Raw genomic sequence first — 13,349 nt, 5'->3', positions numbered from 1 at the left:
CGAATTCATGCTACATATACTCTTCCTGTTAAAATGTATTCACTCTTGGGAGAACAGAACTAAAAATTTCCAAGCTGGCTCTCTCTTCCATGTGGACAATATCTGGTGTACCTGAAGTACTAATGCTTATGTTGTCAAACTATGCAAATGCAAGCCACTTCTAATGTTGGCATATGCTACTTTAACTCTCCTAGGCATGAATCAGATTCCAATCGTCTATTTTACTCTAAAGGGCATACATTTCAAGTCTTTCAAGTAGTCCCATAAAAGCCACTTTCATAGTTAGCAAGCACATCCCTCCCTAAATTTGGCCTCATGAAATGGCAATAGCTTCCTGTGAAGCAAACTACTCACACATCTCCCCTCATCCTTTCATTTTCTTGTCAGCAAGGGGTTTCTGGTAGGGGAGCCCAAGAATCATGAAACTGGTTATGATACATTTTATTTGTAAATTCTGTATGTGGGTAGATGCTTTGTCTATTATATTAATGCCTTAGAAGAAAATGAAACAAGGTGTCTTTATTTAATGGGCCCTATAATAGTATTATTATTGCTATAACATTGAATTATTCAATAAATAATAGACATTTTACGTGGTTCTCTCTGTGTGTTCTCTTCCAGGTGCAATCAGGGAAGTAAGCAGTTTCTTGCCAGAGAACCAAAAGTAAAAGGGAGGCCCAGGGAACTGGAAAGTACTGGAATATGGAAATAGGGAACAGCTTAGAAAAGGAACCTCATAAAGTACTTCATGAACTCAAGGGCTCAACCCCCAATCTATACATACTGGATCTGATCCTAATTAACATAACAAAGACTCTGAGAATTGAGTTAATGAGGAAACCTCTACCTAAGTCCAATATTGACGCATGCCCAGGAGTAATCTGAATAATGCTGCAAATGCTTTCATAATGGAACAGACATTGGAACCACAGTTCATGGCTAGCAGGTTGGAACTTGTAGTCTAAACATAACCAGGTCAGTTGCTACAAATATTAAAATGTCAACATTCTCCATCAGGTTTATAAAACACACAGTCTCATAATGTAATATTCAAGATGTCCAGGTCACACAAAAAATTATTACTCAGCCTACAAAGAACCAATCACAATAAAGTTAGGAAAACATAATCAACAGATAATGAAATAATACAGATGTTAGAATTTTTCTGACAGAGACTTTAAACTATTAATATACAAATGAACAATTTTAAACACTTGACTTAAATATTATAATAAGTATCAGTAAAGTAATAGTGATAACAAAAAACAACCAAATTAAAATTTTTGAACTGAAAAATAAAATAACCAAAATAAAACTAACTCAAAGGGCTCCAGAGCAGGATGGAGATGGCAGAGGACTCAGGCCATGTGAAAACAGATCTACTAACCAATAGAAATAAAAACATTTTTAAAAAATTGAACAAAGCATGACAAAACTATATGTTTTCTAAAGCAAACTTACTTTGAATACAGTGATATAAGCATGGTAAAGAAAAAGGATATATACATAAAAAAAAAAACAAAACACAACACAAACACTAATCAGATTCGAAAAGAGCTGAAATGACTTTCTTAATATAAGACAAACTGGATTACAGACCAAAAAATATTATGTACCTAACAACAGAACCTTAAAATGAACAAAGCAAAAACTAATAAAACTAAAAAGAGAAAATATACAAATTCACCATTGTGTTAGAAAACATCAACACTCTACTCTCAGTAACAGAATTTGTAGACAGAAAATTTGACAGAATATAGAACTGAACAATGTCATCAACTAGTGGGATCTAACTGATATTTATGGAACACTGAATTCAGCAACAGCAGAACATACATTCTTTTTTAAGTACACATGGACTACTTACCAAGATGGGTCATAAAACAAATATTAAACTTAGATCAAAATTGAACAAAGTATGATTCTCTAATCCTAATAAAATTAACTTGGAAGTAAAAAAAAAAAAAAAAAAATGTAAAAGGAAAATTTTCAAACACTTATACATGACTTAAATGGCGCACTTCTAAATAAGCTATGGGCCAAAGAAGAAAGTTTCAAAGAAAAGTATAAAATATTTGAACTGAAAAAAATTAAATATAAAATTAATTAAAATTCCTGAGATACAGCTAAAGCAGTTCTTTAAAGGAAAATTTATGGTGTTAGATGTTTACTTTAAACTGATGAGAACAGATACTATTCTTGATCTTAGCCAAAAGACTGAGAAGTGACAGATGCTTACTTTAGAAAAAAAAAAGTCCTCGAATCAGTAATCCAGATTTTCATCTGAAAACATTATAAAAATAAGAAGAGGATAAACCTGAATCAAATAGTACAAATAAAATAATAAAAAGTACAGCAGATGGCAAAAATAAAATGACAGAGAAAAATCAATGAAATAAAAAAATTGTTGAAAAGATCAATAAAATTGATAGTATATCAATCAAAATTTTCAGAAGAGATTTTATACAGATATAGACAAGATGAATCTAAAATTTATATGAAAGGGCAAAAGAAATAGAATAGTTAAAGCAGTGTTGAAAAGGAAAAATATAGTTACAGAAATCATAGTACTGATGATCAATTTCATCCTTTAAATTGTTCAATTTAGATTCTCTAGAATCTAAACCACAAATAGATCTATAGAAACATAATCATTTGCTTTTGTGAAACATAAAGAGACAGAAAACTCAATCTAGAATAATAGAGTGTTCAACAAGTTATGTTGGTATAATTGGACAGCTATAGTTTAAAAAAAGTAAACTTTGACCTAAAGCTCATACCTTATACAAATAATTTAAAATGGATCATAGACTCCAAATGAAATATAAAAGTATAATAATTTTATAATAAAAGTTAAGAAAAAATCTTCATGACCTAAGTTAAAAGCATAATCCATAAAAGAGAATATTGGTAAGTTAGACTTCATCAAAATTTTAAAAAATTGCTTTATGAAATATTTTATTAACATGATTGAAATATAAGCTACAGATAGACAAAAAATACTTGTGAGTCACATATCCAGCACAGAACTTGTTTTCAGAATACAATAGAGAGCTCACTACAATAGTAAAACAACCTAGTTTAAAAATGGATAAAGGGCTTGACTAGACACTTAAAATAAAAGGACAAAGGCATGGTAAATAAGCACATGAAATGTTCGACATCATTAACATTAGTAAAATATTAATTATAACCACTATGCATCAATTCAGATAGTGAAAATAAAAACACTAGCACAATACTAAGTGTCGGTAAGGAATTGGAGAAAATGAAAATTTTGTACATTACTGGAGGAAATAAAAATAGTTTATCCACTATGGAAATATTTTGTCAGTTTTTTATTAAAATATAAATGCATTTACTATACAATCCAGAAAATCTTATCCTGAGTATTTAGCTTAAATAAATGAACACATATGTTCCTACAAAAATCCGTACATGAATTCTTATAGCAGCTCTGTTCGTAATTGCCCCAAATTGGATAAAAAGCTAAATGTCCTTCAGTGAATGAATCAATAAACTATGATAGATTCATACAACAGAATACTTCTCAGGAATTAAAAGGAACCAACTATTAACACACACAATATGGAAGGATCTCAAGGCCATCATGCACCTGCTATCAGATTGCATTTATATGACAATCTCAGAAAACAGAACAGTAGTAATTGAGGTCATATCAGCAGTTGTCAGATTTTGGAGTGAGAAAGGGTGCAAATATAAAGATAGAGCAAGAGAAAATTTCATGGGGATGATAGACCTGTTCTGTATCCTGATTGTGATGGTGGTTTCACGCACACATACATATGTTAAAATTCATAGCCTATGATGTCATCATCCTTGCAGATTTTCTAACTTTGATCAGTTTCTGCCAGATATTCATTTGTAAAGGCATCTGGATAAGGGATTTTACCGTAGTTGTCTAATTTGTAAAATAAAGCCAGCAATAGTACCCATTTCATTGAATTACTTTGAGGATTAAATGAACTAATACAAATTAAGCATTTTTCAGAGTGTTTGGCACACTTTTAGCACTTATATGGAACTTAATTATTAGCTATTGCTGCTATTCCCTGTCTTCAAACCAATAAGATGACATTGTTATTATTATTCTAATTTATAATGAATGTTTGTACTATTATTACTTCTCTAAAAGTTAATTATCTTTTTTATTTGCTTAGTTTTCTATATTCTTCTTACCAACTTAGCCCTAAGCTTTCTAATAAAACTGTAAAATAACTTTACTTTAGTCAATCAGCTATCTTTTGTTTCCACATTATTTTGAAGCCATACCTTGTGAAGCTTTGTTCCCTTTCTCTAATTTGAATTATTTTATAGACCTGCACAGCTATAGTCCTTGGGACCAATCTACACTATTATACTGAAATGATGATATCTATTTTCTCTCCTGTGTTTGACTTCCTGTGTCCTAGATCCCACCTCTTCCACTTATTTGGTTTTATTCTTTATTTTAGTGGAGCACACCCTCAAGTTACTTTCAGAGCATATATGCCAGTTTTCTGAGATTTCACATATCTGAAAGTATTTACCATATTTCTCTCACTATAAGACACACCTGACCATAAGACACACCTAGGTTTAGAGGAGGAAAACAAGAAAGAAATATTCTGAACCAAATGGTGTACTAAAATATTTAATAAAATATAACAGAATAATACTTCAACCATGTAACGTGAACAGCAGTCAATAGTGGTATTAAGAACCATCATCACTATCATTAACAAATGAGGAGAGACTTGAAGGTTCAAGTACTCTTCCAGTTTTCTGGGAACCTCAAGAACTCATCATCATTAGTGTCAGAATTTATGGGGGCCTTTAACAACAGGCATTGAGGGAGTTAAGAGGTGTCACTAGTTGTTACAGTCACTGAGAGTATCACTATCCTAGTTACAGGTTCTGGCGGACTACCCCCAGTGCCTGTTATGGCTAGTGATACCCCTTAATCCCCTCAATGCCTGTGTTACTACTAGAATAGTGACCCCACCATAACTCCCTTTATATACTACAAACTTCAGCATTTATGGCTGCTCACCCAGTTACTGCTGGCCTCCTCACACAGAAATCTGGTGTGCACTGGCAACAGTATGGAGGTAGATGAGATAGTTACAGCATCTAACGGAGCCAGTAGCCAGCCAAGAACATGTTATTTTAGCTCCACCCATCTGCCTCTCGTGATTGGCAGAGCTTAAGAAACAGTGATTGCTGATTGGAGGCGGTTCTACTGACACAGACCCCACCCAGTGTCAAAGACGATTGGCAATTGGCACTGTGCCTCATACCCATTATTAACCTCAGCTGATTCAACAGGTCAGGGTTGTAGCTGGGTGTGTCAGACGGCTCTCTGCACTCTCCCAGGTCCCAGGTGATGGGCAGAGGCAGGTGGCAACTGAAAAGATGCCCTGAGATTCAGCAGTAAAGTGGGACATTTAAGCATCCCCAGTGGTTTTGCATGGGCCCACCACTTCCTCTTCTAACAGCTGTTGCCATTGCTGACATGGCAGGTAATACACATCACGGTCTGTGACGCTATATTCATTCCGTAAAATGCACAGACATTTCCCCCCACTTCTGGGAGGAAAAAGTGCATGTATCTTATGGAGCAAAAAATATGGCATTTTATACTCACACTTACTATATAATTTTAGTGACTTCTAAATTGAAAACCACTTTTCCTTAGGATTTTGAAGTTGTTGAACTATTTCCTTCTAGCTTTTATTGTTAAAGTTTGGAGTTATTATTCTCACTTCTTTATTAGAAAGCTTTTAAAATTATTTCTTCATCAATGTTACTCAAATTAGTGTGCATCTTTTTTCCCTATTAATCATGCTTGACACTCAATAAATCATTTCAGTCTTTAAGCTCATGAATTCTAGGTCTCACAATTTTTTTTTGAATTATTTCTGTGATGATTTCTATCCCTCTGTTTCCTTGATTCTTTCCTTTAGGTACTTCTGTTTGTTAGATATTGGGTGTACAATATTAATTCTCTATTTTTATTTCATTCTTTAAAGTTAATCTTTTTTGTCTTTTTTTCTACTATCTGAGTGCATTCCTCTATTATACCATTTAGTCTTTCTATTATTAACTTTTTATAAATTGTGCTCTCATATTTTTAATTTGGAAGACCTCTTTTTTAGTCTTAGAATATCTCTACTTATAGTATCTTATTCTTGTTTCATGAGACCTAAGAGTAATATCTTCTTCTCTTATGTCTTCTTGTTTCTATCACAGTTCCTATTAAGGAAAATGAGGCAGAATTGGGATAAATTTTTACAGAATAAAGAAAAACTATACAAGTGTAAGTTTATCAACCTAGCACCAAATCCAAATTCATGAGATACATACCACTGGTTTCTCAAAAAATTTAATCACCCTGCTTAGTCAGTTTTAGACGCTCCTCATTTTATTTTTGGCCAGTCATTTGAATTGCTTACAACAAAGAATGATAACAATGGAGGAGTGAAGTGGTAGAGTAGCTTAGAAAGAAGGGAGTTGAGAGCATAATGGAAGCTCTGCTGGGTAGCTCAGTTAGCTAGAGCATCATTATGTTATACCAAGGTTGCCAGTTGGATCCCTGGTCAGGGCACATACAAAAATCAACCAATCAATGAACAAATAAGTGAAATAACAAATTGATGTCTCTCCCAGCCTCTCTCTCCCCCTTCCTCTCTTTCTCTCTAAAAATTAATAAATGAAACAAAATTTAAAAAGAACATAATGGAAAAGAAGTTGCCAAAAGTGACATATCTCTTGAGTTCATGATTCTTTGATGTTGGAAAGAGAACTTGGTCACTGCTCTTGGTGCATCAGAGCCCCCATGTCACCTTGTGTTACTGGAGGACAAACATCCCTTGACAGGAAGTTAGAATGGTTGAATCTGTTTCCATTGTCTTGATTTTTTTAAATGCCATCAAATTTTATGGGTGAGGAGAATGGACAAATCCATTTGTCTTTGTAAATCTTTTGTCTATGCCCTTTCTAGCTACACTTCAATAGCAAATAATGCAGTCTTCAGTATTGTTGCTGGATCTTAGATAAGAGCAAATCAACATCAACTTTACTGCTTGTTTGACTTGACTTTCCTCCCTTTCCTTGCTGTTGGGTTAAAACAACCTTCTCTTTTCTGTGTTATGGAGGTTTTAAATACAGAGGGCAGAGGACCAGGCCCTAGTGCTTTTGTCTTTCCCCCTATGTATCACTTTTAAACTCCTGTTGCCCTGACCATTGTTGCTTCCCACTGAAGTCTGGTTTATTTACTTGAAAATCTGATTTGTTTCATTTTATTACTGTGTTTGCGAAGTAACTGATATCAGATTCGGAGGGAAAGAACTGCCATTTACCAGCAGGCTGTGATGGCTTTGCCTCGGTCTGCAGGCCTGATTTTGAGGCCTCGTCTGCCCTGGGGCTCCCACAGAAATAAGATTACTGGCAATAACTGCTTCAACTGCTTTGAATAACAGACACAACTCAGAGAGCATAAAATTAGCATAAACACAGCACTAGTGTGTTCCCTCAGCCGATATGAGACAGGCAGGCTATGGAAAATTGACTGAAATGGGGTCAGACAACATAGAAATCTGAAACATAGGAAATACCGCCTAAGAGATATGAGGTATTACCACCTCTCTCGTTTTCTTTTATCTCTCTCTATAGATATGCATGCAGTTTTAATGATAAAAATGTTAGAGCTGATGAAAATTAAAGATGCAAAATCACTGCCACCCTAAAATGCTTGCATTATCTTTCTAGACAAATTATTATTAATCATTTCTCAGCTTTTTAATCCTGAGGGTAGAAAAATAAACACATTTTCCCAGTTATTTTAAATTGATTTTTCTTTTGGGAAGATATTAGTTTGAGGATAGAGAGTTTGCTTCAGAAAGGAGGTGAAAAGATGAAGCAGTGCAGGATCGTAGCTTGAAATAATTTCTCCTATATCTATTTATCAGATATTAAAATGGAATATGCGGCCAACAAACAATAAAGTCTAACATTACAGGGAAAAGAATGATGCTGTGCATCTCAACAGATGGAAGCTATGATTTTGCTGTTTTAATAACATGTTGTCACATATGGAATACAATTTTCAATACAGCTGCATATAGATGAGTCCTGTTGCTTATTTATTTACGTTTGGTGTGGCGCTGGCAGAAGCCCAAGTTACCATTCCAAGAAATGAAAATGCTCTTGGAACTTTGCATTTTCTGATCTCATTCTGGTCAAAGATAGTTTCAAAGGTTAATAATCTCACACTTCAAATTTGTATTATGGGGGAAGAGTGTAAATATTTAGTGCTATTGCCCTCTCAGAAGACTAGCTTTGGGTCACTCTATTATAGCCTGTATACAACCTCTGTAATAGCATTTTCTGTATTTGTAATTGCTAGTTAATCAATCTTTCTCATTTCATAAAATGAGAAAGCTTGTTTGTCTTATTTACTGCCTTATTCTTAGTGCCTAGTACTGTACCTGGTATTTATTAAGCACTCAATAAATATTTACTGAATGTGTGAATAAAATATGACTCAGCGACTGAAGATTATACTGAGGAAGATAATACAGATTTTAGATGATGAGTCTTGCAGACTATCAAAATTTTGATTAAAGAGAGATGATGATAGTGGGCTCATTGTCTTTGGATTCTAAAAAAAGGTGTCCTTGAAATATAAAATGTCATTAGTACTTAAATCCTATAGTTTATATTAGGATTCCTTCATGGTGTTGTGCAATGTATAGATTTAAATAAATTTATAATGACATGTATCCACCATTATAGTATCATATAAAATTGTTTCATTGCCCTAAAATTTCTCTGCACTGCCTATTCATCCCTAATCCATGACAACCACTGACCTTTTTACTGTCTTCATAGGTGTCCGCCTTTTCCAGAATGTCAAGTAGTTAGAGTCATATAGTATGAAACCTTCTCAGATTGGTTTCATCCATTTAGTGATTTCATTTAAGGTTACTTCATGTCTTGTTATGGCTTTGTAGCTCTGTTTTTTAATAGCTGAATAATACTTAACTGTTGGATGTACTTCAGTTTAATTAACCACTCACCTACTTAAGGACATCTTGGTTCTTGCAAGTTTTAGCAATTATGATTAAAGCTGCTATAAACATCTATGTGTAGGTTTTTATATGTACATAAATTGTCAACTTGTTTGGGTAAATATCAAGCAGTATGGCTGCTAGATCATCGTCTTATTTCTACATGTGGAATTTTAAACAGAAATTATAAATGGGCTACTTTACATTATTTATATTATCTATGGGCAGAATATAAACACTTGTCACATATAAACTAATTTAATTGGATTCTACCAGTCCCTAGACTATTTATTAACTGATCGAAGTTACATATTGTATTGTTTGTTTTTGCACATTCACTGAAATAAGTTCAATTTATTTTGTCAAAAAGCTATAAATGCTTGAGCTATTTAAGAAGTTGTAATGAAATAATAATGACTAGGAAAAGTAATATTTCTTCCTGAAGAAATATAAGGCAAACCATGTACATCTAGCTCAAAATAGATGAAATACTTCTTAACATTTCAAATTATGTAAACATGAATGGAAAATAGTGTCATGTGGTAGCCTGTTTCTCTCTCTGGGTACCTCAATTGTGCTTCCCCACCAATCTTGGATATTTTTGCATAAGCTCTCTTCAGATTAAAATATCAAGATTTACCCCCTGCACTTGTTTTTTAAAGTAATTTTGCACTACATTTTCAAGTTTCTGAAAGGCATAACATTAATGAGAGTTTTAATTAATAAGCCACCAAATATTCATCATGTTCCTGGGTCAGACTATGTGCTCAATGAATATTGTTGAGTTGACTTCTTCTTTCAACAAATATTTATTCAGTACCTCTATCTCTGTGAGTAGCCTTCTAGATACTCAGAATACAGGTGTCCATTAAAGCTACCCTTGGGCTGTAGTGCAGGGCAGTCCATTTTCAGTTTGCATCTACACACCAAGCCAATTCATCCATGAACCAAGCTTGACTTTTTCTTTCCTTTTTCAGCTGGTCATACAGGTACACACCCGATGTGGCCACAGGTGAGTGAGGGGAGAAGTGTAATGTAACAGTACAGGAGAGTCTGAGCTGCCTGCTCACATGTCCCTTTGGTTCTGCATATGTTTGATCTTAGATGTACCACTAACATTATTCTAGGTTGCTGCTTGGCCTAGACGACCATATGACTTCATGTTTCTGACAGACCTCATCCTGTGATAGGTAATTTTGGCTGCACATTTACTTGGTATTTTATGTGTCATGTGCTCATTCTTAACCAAGCTTCAGCAGCACACCAGGATTGAGTTTTTAAAAAGTATATAATTCTCCAGTGCACATGGCATTGCCTTGTTTCAGAACCCTAGAACTCTAGGTATTGATGTCATTAAGTCTTGTTTTAAACTTGACATTACATCTTTCCCACCATAGCTCTCCAAGATCGCAGGGCCTGGTGGGCCATGTGGCCCAAGCATCAGGGCCACTTGCAGAGACGTTCTGATTCAGAGTCCTTTCAAACCATATCATCAGTATATAAGCATGTATGAAACATGCTGCCTCCAAAACCTGGTAAGGCCTGCCAGGCATTCTGTTTTGTTTTTCACGGTGGGAATTGTGAAGTATAGTAATTTGTGCTTCATTTTATTAATGGTTTTAAGTAATTTTACTAATTATGCTGTTACAGTTGTCACAATTTTTTTCCCTTTGACCCCCCTCCACCCAGTACTTCCCTTCCCACCAGCAATGCCCCCCTTAGTTCATGTCCATGGGTCATGCATGTAATTTTTCAGCTCCACCCTTTCCTATATTATTTTTATCATCCCCCTGTCTATGTTCTTTCTACCAATTATGCTTCTTGATTCCTACATCATTTCCCCCTTTCTCCCCCTTCCCACTCCTAGCTGATAATCCTCCAAATGAACCCCATACTATGATTCTGTTCCTGTTCTGGTTGTTTGCATAGTTTGTTTTTGTTTTTATTTTTTAGATTCAGTTGTTGATAGTTGTGAGTTTGTTGTCATTTTAATGTTTATAGTTTTGATTTTCTTTTTATTAAATAAGTTACTTTAACATTTCATGTAATAATGGCTTGGTGGTAATGAACTCCTTTAGCTTTACCTTGTCTGTAAAGCACTTTATCTGCCCTTCCATTCTAAACAATAGCTTTTCTGGATAGAATAATCTTGGTTGTAGGTCCTTACTTTCCATCACTTTGAATACTTCTTGCCTGTTCTTTCTTGCTTTCAAAGTTTCTTTTGAGAAATCAGCTAACAGTCTTATGGAAACTCCTTTGCAGGTAACTCTATGCTTTTCTCTTGCTGCTTTTAAGATTCTCTCTTTATCTTTTTTTTTAAGTAATTTTGCATTGCATTTCCAAGTTGCATTTTAATTATGATGTGTCTTGATGTGGTCCTGTTTGGGTCCAAGTTCTTTGGGACTCTCTGTGCTTCCTGGACTTGTATGTCTATTTCCTTCATCAAATTAGGGAAGTTTTCTTTCATCATTTTTTCAGATAAGTTTTCAATTTCTTGCTCTTCCTATTCCTTTGGCACCCTTACGACTCAGATGTTGTTACATTTAAAGTTGTCCCAGAGGTTGCTAATCCTCTCCTTGTTTTTTTTTTTCTTCTTCTATTCTTGTTTCTTCCTCCTGTTCTGGGTGAATGTTTATTTCTTCCTTTTGTTCCAATTATTGATTTGAATCCCAGCTTCCTTCCAATTATTCTTGGTTCCCTGTATATTTTTCTTTGTTTCACTTTGTATAACCTTCACTGCTTCCTTTATTTTGTGGCTGTACTTGGTGAGTTCTCTGAGCATCCTGATCACCAGTGTTTTGAACTCTGCATCTGATAGGTTGGCTATCTTTATTCCATTTAGTTCTTTTTCTAGGGGTTTGTTCTGTTCTTTCATTTGGGCCATATTTCTTTGCTTCCTCAATTTGGCAGCCTCCCTGCATTTGTTTCTGTATAGTAGGTAGAGCTGCTTTGACTCTGTGTCTTGCTAGTATGGCCTAATGTAGTAGGTATCCTGTAGGTTCCAGTGGCACAGTCTCCCCTATTACCTAAGCTGGGTACTCAAGGTGCACCCTTCATGGGCTGAGTATATCCTCTTCTTGTAGTTGAGCCTTGATTGCTATTGGAAGATCAACAGTAAAAATTTACCCAGGCAAGTCAGCTTCGAGGACTGGCTGTGACCACTGACCACCAACCTCCAACCTCTGTGGAAGATCAGCTGTGTAGGGATGGGGTGGTGATACTCTGACATGGTCTGTAGCTGTTAACTGGGTGTGATGGCCCTGGGGTTCCCCAGGTGGTGCAGACCAATGTCAGCTCCCACCTGTGGTTTGCTTAGGGCACCCTGCCCAAGCTATAAAGCAATCTGAAATGGCTGCTATTTGTGCTGGGCTTGGAGATTCACAGATGAAGCCAAGCTCTGAATCTAAGCTGGCTGCTTCCAATACTGGGCCTAGAGCTCACTGAGACCAGCTGTTGCTTGTTTGGTAGGATTTAGGAAGTTGTGAAGCATGTGCCAAGACTAGCCATTCATATGGAAAAGTAGCCTGGGTGGGCCCCTAAGTTTGGTGGTGTGAAGTCTCTGGGGATCTTCAAGGTGGGTCAACTGGTGTTAGCCAGGTTGATGGAGTCTCAGATATGGCACCAATTTGCCAGCTCTGTTTGGGGAGGGTTTAGAAAAGAGACAATGGCCTCTGCTTGCCTTGATGCCAGACACTTCAGCCTCTCCCTGTATTCCATTGGTGCCTTTCAAGCCGCCACCCCAGTGCTGGAGCTCAAGAAGGAATCAGTCTGAGTAGGTGAATTTATGTATGGGTTCTTTAAGAAGAACTGCTTGGGACTCCAGCAGTTTCTTCCATGGAGTCAATCCCTGCTGGTTTATGTAGCCAGAAGTTGTGAGGACTTATTTTCCTGGCACTGGAACCCTGGGCTGGGGGAGCTTGTATTGATTGGGCTGGGACTCCTTGCTCCTGAGATATTCCTCCCAAATTTTTATCTACCACATGTGGGTGAGAGACCAACCCTTTATACATCTATGTCCTTCCTACCCTCTCAATGAATGTGGTTTCTTTAATTACATGGTTGTAAGACTTTCATTCAACTCAACTTCTGATGGTTCTTGCTGATGGTTGTATATTTCAGTTGTAATTTTGATGCAGTTATGTGTAGAGGCAAGCCCTGTCTGCCCACACCATTATCTTGTGTGCTTCAATTTAGATGAGATGTTCCAAACCACTGCACCCCTACGCACTGCACTGAGGCAGCAGGTTCCTGAATACTCAGACTTTCTCTCACTCCCTG

At 35.8% G+C, this 13,349-nt stretch overlaps 1 pseudogene; it reads right to left on the bottom strand.

Moving 5' to 3' along the window:
- Window positions 1-2,085: 2,085 nt before the first annotated feature.
- LOC150007151 (U2 spliceosomal RNA) lies at window positions 2,086-2,229 on the bottom strand (annotated as a pseudogene).
- Window positions 2,230-13,349: the final 11,120 nt, after the last annotated feature.

Source organism: Furipterus horrens, unplaced genomic scaffold (genome assembly GCF_987537825.1).
Source record: "Furipterus horrens unplaced genomic scaffold, mFurHor1.1.pri manual_scaffold_6, whole genome shotgun sequence".
Lineage (NCBI taxonomy): Eukaryota > Metazoa > Chordata > Mammalia > Chiroptera > Furipteridae > Furipterus > Furipterus horrens.
The sequence above is the reverse complement of the archived record's forward strand: the minus strand, read 5'-3'. Positions and strand labels throughout refer to the sequence as shown.